We start from the raw sequence: 6,136 nt of genomic DNA on the forward strand, positions 1-6,136 counted from the left end.
CACGAAAACTGAGGAACAAAGACAATGTGGGAATGTAATCGAAAACCCCGTCGCTTTTTCTAGGAGATCTTCAAACGCATTTCTTCGTAACAACTTTTTATTCCTATGTAGTTTACCAAGAAGATCAAGAAATCAGGAATGAAAAAGATCTAAAAACACAAATATCACAAATGCTTTACCCAAGAACTCAAAAAGAGAAACAACAATTGTCAGAGGTAGTCGGAATCTGATCAAGAAACAATGAATCTGAAAACACAGATCTAAAGACTCGGATCAAAGCAGCAATCACGAACCAGATGAAAAACAAATCACAGAACCAAAGTTGTAGAAAAACAAAAGTTGATTGTCCAAACAATCACGTGAAGGAAAATTGAACAACAAACGAGTAGAAACTAGATCTGAATATGTGAAAGAACAATTGTAGGCAAATTTTGGAAAGCAACAGTAAACGAGAATCGATGATGAAAGTAACAAATCAAATGAGAGTTGAGCAGAAATGCAGAGAAATTGTGCAGAAAACGAAAGATTGGGATCAAAAGATCGGAAAATGGGAAAGATCAAAAGATGAGTTGATCCTCAGACTAGTGTGATGAATAACGATCAAATTGAAAACGAAAATAAAAGGTAAAATCAAAGCTGAGCTGATCCTCATTCTTACGTGATGAAGAGAGGCATTATCTCTAACAAACTGAAAAGATAAAATCAATGCTGAGCTGATCCTCAGTCTTACATGATGAAGAAATTTAAAAACGAAATTGAAAGAGCAATAAAATCAAAATTGAAATTGAAAGCAAGAACGAAAAAATAAAAACCGACAGTAATTGGTGTTGTTGTTGTAGCAGAGGTACCAAATCGAACCAAAAAACCCTAATTTCTTGCAAAAAACACCATTAATGAGATTGAGATGAAAGTATTACTAGTGGTAGATGTTGATGATGGTGGTGGTGAAGAAAATCAGGTCCTAGATTCGATCACCCCTGAGAATTTCAATTCTCAGGTCTGATACCATGGAGGAGTCTGATATCTACATTGTGAAAAGATGGATTGAATTCATGAAAAAGTCAAGATTACAGACAAAGGACGAGTTTATATACTCTCTCATTCCTCTCTCGACACAACTCACTCATAAGACACCGACACTCTCACGTGCGATACGCACAGTTACAGACATGACCCAACTCTCACACATACACTCTATTATTACTCTCACACCGGAAATAAACCTTGTATGTTTTGCCAATGACAAGCACTAGGAGCTCCATATGGTGTATAAGAGCTCACTATCATTAATAAGTAGACGGTATGCTAATAGTGCATAACAAACCATACAACCAGGGAGGACTACCGTGAATTTATAATGAACCAGCAGAAAGAAAAATGAGTCACAAAAAGCTTCCTTCAAATCTTGCTCATATGAAGCATCCTTCCTTCATAAAACAGGCTCCAACACAAACAGAAGCTGACCATTGAAAACCATATGAACATAACCTCTTGTACTACAAGTACCATGACCATCTCAAATTCGATACGCACAGTTACAGACATGACCCAACTCTCACACATACACTCAATGACTTCCCCTCAATCTTAAGGTGTCTTGAAAAGTCACCTTGAGAGTGTACAGACATGACCCAACTCTCTCTCACAGTTACAGACATGACCCAACTCTTGCACATAGAATTCTTACCAAATATTGTAGCTGCAACTTTAGTTTGCAGCATCCTTGAAAGATGGCAAGCCCCAATCACTTGGGTTGAAGTCCAACAAGGAACTTAGAACTTGATCTGCAGCAGCTTGATAAGAACCATCCAATCTCGAATCTGGAACCATTACTACATACCTGCACATGACAGTAGGAAACTGTTAACATTAGAAAGTTGGAAACCCAATGAATCAGATTACTTAATCTATAATACTTCATTTTATTTCAAAAAGTCGTAAGTTGTGAATTAAGAACATTTCCTTTCCCCAAACTGTGCACACCTCGGAAATCTCTTTCTTTGCGTGATAGAAGTTCCTAGAAAGAACTGGTTCATTAGGGGTATTCCAAGCTTACCCTATATGCCGTCTGTCTGATCACATAAGAATCATATCCTAGCACTACATGATTAGTGCTGCTACTCAAAACATCAGGCAGTTGGCGAACAAATCCTGACATTATAATTAGTTGTTCTCGGAACAGAAATGGAAATGAAGCAACTTCAACCAAATTCCTGGTTTTGGGTTTAAAGTTTAAACCATGTTTGGAAAGTTTGAAAAGATTCAGACACCCAAACGACCTCGACTGATTTCCACCCAATTAACAAACAAGGAAATGTTTTACCAGTAATTAGGAATTAGCTTTGGAGTTTGTAGCTACTTACATTCCAGCATTTTTTGCGGCAGCAACTCCTGAAGGCGCATCTTCAAAGACTAGGGATCTTTGTCAGATCTACTGGGCTCTCCTGGATCATGGAAAAATTGTTGTGAACAAATTGAAAAAATGCCATCAGAAAATATCCAGCAGAATCTCAGTTGCTAATATATGTAACCTGAGAGAGAATTATAATCTAAATCTTTAGTATTTCAGATTAGGACCTTGAATCTTCTGGCAGCTGCTAAAAATACATCTGGGGCTGGCTTGCCTTGTTTAACTTCTGGATCATCACCCATAACTATATGATGCATCTTCGAAAATAGTTCACCATGTTTTTGTGTTTTCAGTTCGAAATATTTTTTATGAGAACTGCCAAAAGAAGACAGGAAATTAAATTGGGTCAAATATATTCATGATTTCTGAAACAAAACTAGTCAAATAAAACCAAGGTGACTAAACATGTGGTATAAAAAATCCAGCCATATTATTTTTAATAAATGAATTACATTTAATTAAAAAGTGACACAAAAACTCCAGGTCAAATAATAATGTGCAAATTTAGTTTTTATTACTTTAAAAAAAGCCAAACATATCCTTTTTACCTTGTCTTCTTCTTCTTCTTCTTTTCTCCTTTCTTTTTTCTATTTATGCGGTCTTCATCTCCCCACCACCATTAACACCAGCAGCAACAAATATCTCTCCATGAACACCATCGCAACACCTCCGTCACCACCACCAACAACACCTCCGTCACCACCAGCAGCAACACCTTCGTCTCCTCCACGAAACCTTCGTCTCTTTTTCTTCTATTTCTATTCAGATATATCACCAACAGTAGCTCCGCCACCATCAAACCAACCGATGTGTCCAGATCCGCCACCAACAGAACCTCCGTCTCCTCCATTAACACCATCATCACCTCCTTCTCCTCCATTAACACCATCATCACCTTCTTCTTCTCCATCTACATATTTTCCATCAACAACACCGCCTCCTCTTATTTTTGTTTTTCCCACCAGTACATCAGATCCGCCACCAACACTACTTCTACCTCCTCCTTTTATCATCTAAAACCACCACCAATACCTTCAAATCGGCCACCAACAACACCTCATCTACAATCAACACCAGTACCTGCAGATCCGCTCCCAACATCACCTCCGCCTCCTCGTTCAATCCTCTACAATCACCACCACCACCTTATGATGTTTTCATCACCAGCAAATGATGATACATCTTCAAAGTCGAAATCAATATTGTATTGGGAAATGACAGATTTATGATGAAACCAAAATTGGTTTCATCAAATTCTGACAGTTTTGGTTGGTGAAAATAATAAACTAATGATGAAACCAAATTTGGTTTCATCATAAACTTGCCTATTTTCTGTCATGAAACCAAAGATTTTAATGATGAAAATTAAGTTTATGATGAAACCAAATTTTGGTTTCACCTGATTTTTGTCTAGTTTATTCAGTCTGACTTGGAAGACGGCATGTTTGGTTTCATCATTGAAGTTATGTTGGTGAAATGACAATATGTGGTTTCGATTGTATGTACAATGGTGGTTTTGATTATATGTGTGTATGAATTGGGAGAATGTGTATAGCAGGGTCTGGTACTGGTACTCCGGTATTGATGAAGAAGTTTTGTTTGTAGTGGTGGCCTTAACTGAAGTTATGGAAGTGATAAAGAATGGATTAACTGAGTAAGGGTGGTGCTAATGCAATGAGAGTTGTAGTTGAGCTTCAGGTGTTGCATAAAGGACTGGTATGGGTTACAATTAAAGAGGTGTATGTCTGCATTGTTAAAAGTGTAATGAATTGGCTGAAGTTGATGAAACCTAATTAGGTTTCATCGTATTTTTTTCATTTTGTTGAATATCAATATCTGTGAAGCCAATTTTGATGGTGGGATACAGGTGGATTATTTTTTGTTGAAACTGGTTGTAGTTGAGGGGGTAATGGTAGTGGTGGTTGTGGTGCTGGTGGTTGTGGCAGCGATGGGGGTGGTGCAGTTGACGGTGGTGGTAGGTTTCATCTTATTGTGGATTGTTTTTTGTTGAATTTAGTCTTAGTTAAGGAGGTAATGGTAGTGGTGGTTGTGGTGATTATGGTTGTGGTGGCGATGGGGGCGGTGCAGTTGACGGTGGTGGAAGGTTTCATCTTATTGTGTTTCATTTTTTCTTCTCCTTCTTTCTCCTTTCTTTTATGATGAAATTTGGTTTCATCTTAATTTGGTGAAACCAATTTTTGGTTTCATCATTTTTCTGGTGGTGGCGCGGTGGTGGTCGGTGGCGGCGGCGGCGACGGGCGGTGGTGATGTTGCTGGTGGTGGGTTGTTGTTCGTGGTGATAATATAATAAAATTTAAAGGTTGGGTTGATTTTTGTTTTTGTTGGGGTGATTTAAATAATAGAAGGGTAATGTAGACAGTTTATGTTAAATGGGGTTTTGTGAACATTTTGTTTTGGTAGAGTTTTTGTGCATGGATGTGACACCTTTGGGGTTATAACTCGCGGACCGTTTCTGAAACATTATTTCTATCAGTTGTTTAGTTGATAAACCAGTTTCTAAAAAACCAAAAGTTTTATTTACTAGGTATCATGCGACTGTTATCAAATAAGGCATGAAGTCAGTTTTCGTACAAAGGCAGGACACCATGTGTACGCAAATAAAGGAGAAAATAATGAAAACAAGGGCAAACAAACATTACCCTGTAGCAACAGCAATTGGTACCCCATGTTCTTCAAGATGATTAATTAGACGACTAGCCCCTGTAAAAATGAAATAGAAATTGGTTAATAAGAGCATATATGAAATAAAAGTCAAGTAAACCGACTATATAACATCAATATAAACACAGTTGATAGAAATTTAAAGGAATTCATATAAAAAAAATATACCTGGCATTAATTCTGAAATTCAACAACATATCTTCTCTATTAGCAAGAAATTGTTCAGGAGTTAATAAATCACTGATTCCATTCTCTTCGATAAACATTTTAGCTGCTTCAATAGCTTTCTTACCCGTCATTTTAGCTTTCAGTGACCAGTCGAATGTTTTCCCATAACCAGCTAAGGTAATTTCTTGAACTTCCTCATAAAATTTCTCTGTATCAAGTAATAGACCATCCATGTCAAAAATAACGTGAGTAATATTAGGCTTAGTTGACATCTCATTTGAGGGATTAGCCATTGTTGATTGGGACAGAAAAGACGTTGTGATAGTTGACTTTGGAGACAGAAAAGATGGTGGTTTAAAGGGAGGGAACGCGATACAAAGAAAATGAGTTTGCTGGAGTTTTATTGTTGAACAAGTTGTTAAAATGGGTTCGGAATCGGATTCCAAGCATTTCTTTTTGGGGGATTTTGTGTTTCCCCCTCAAAAAAAATGGCTATTTTACATTATCCCCTTTATATATTGATAATAGGTGAAACCCCCTTTACGTTATAACTACCGTGACGATGCTGTTAACTGTGCACGTGCACGTGCAGGTGCGTGAAATAATAAATATTTAATATTGAAAACCCAAAATTACCCTTTAAACAAATTAAAAACGAGACACATGTCATAATAGTATTACAGTTTGATCTTTGAATCAGAAACGATTCACATTTCCTCTCCCAGAAACTCTGTTCTTCCCTATCGAGAAATGTATCCGCCATTAAAACTTCCCACAAGCATATGGCTCTCTACTGTGAAATGAAGATAAATACAACGATTGCTAAATATCAGTGGATAAAAACCAATAAAATCCCCATTTATCTGATACTACACA

At 37.2% G+C, this 6,136-nt stretch overlaps 1 pseudogene; it reads right to left on the reverse strand.

The window, feature by feature from the left end:
- Nucleotides 1-1,179: 1,179 nt before the first annotated feature.
- LOC113299677 lies at nucleotides 1,180-5,609 on the reverse strand (annotated as a pseudogene).
- Nucleotides 5,610-6,136: the final 527 nt, after the last annotated feature.

Source organism: Papaver somniferum, chromosome 7, assembly GCF_003573695.1.
Source record: "Papaver somniferum cultivar HN1 chromosome 7, ASM357369v1, whole genome shotgun sequence".
NCBI classification, from domain to species: Eukaryota; Viridiplantae; Streptophyta; class Magnoliopsida; order Ranunculales; family Papaveraceae; genus Papaver; species Papaver somniferum.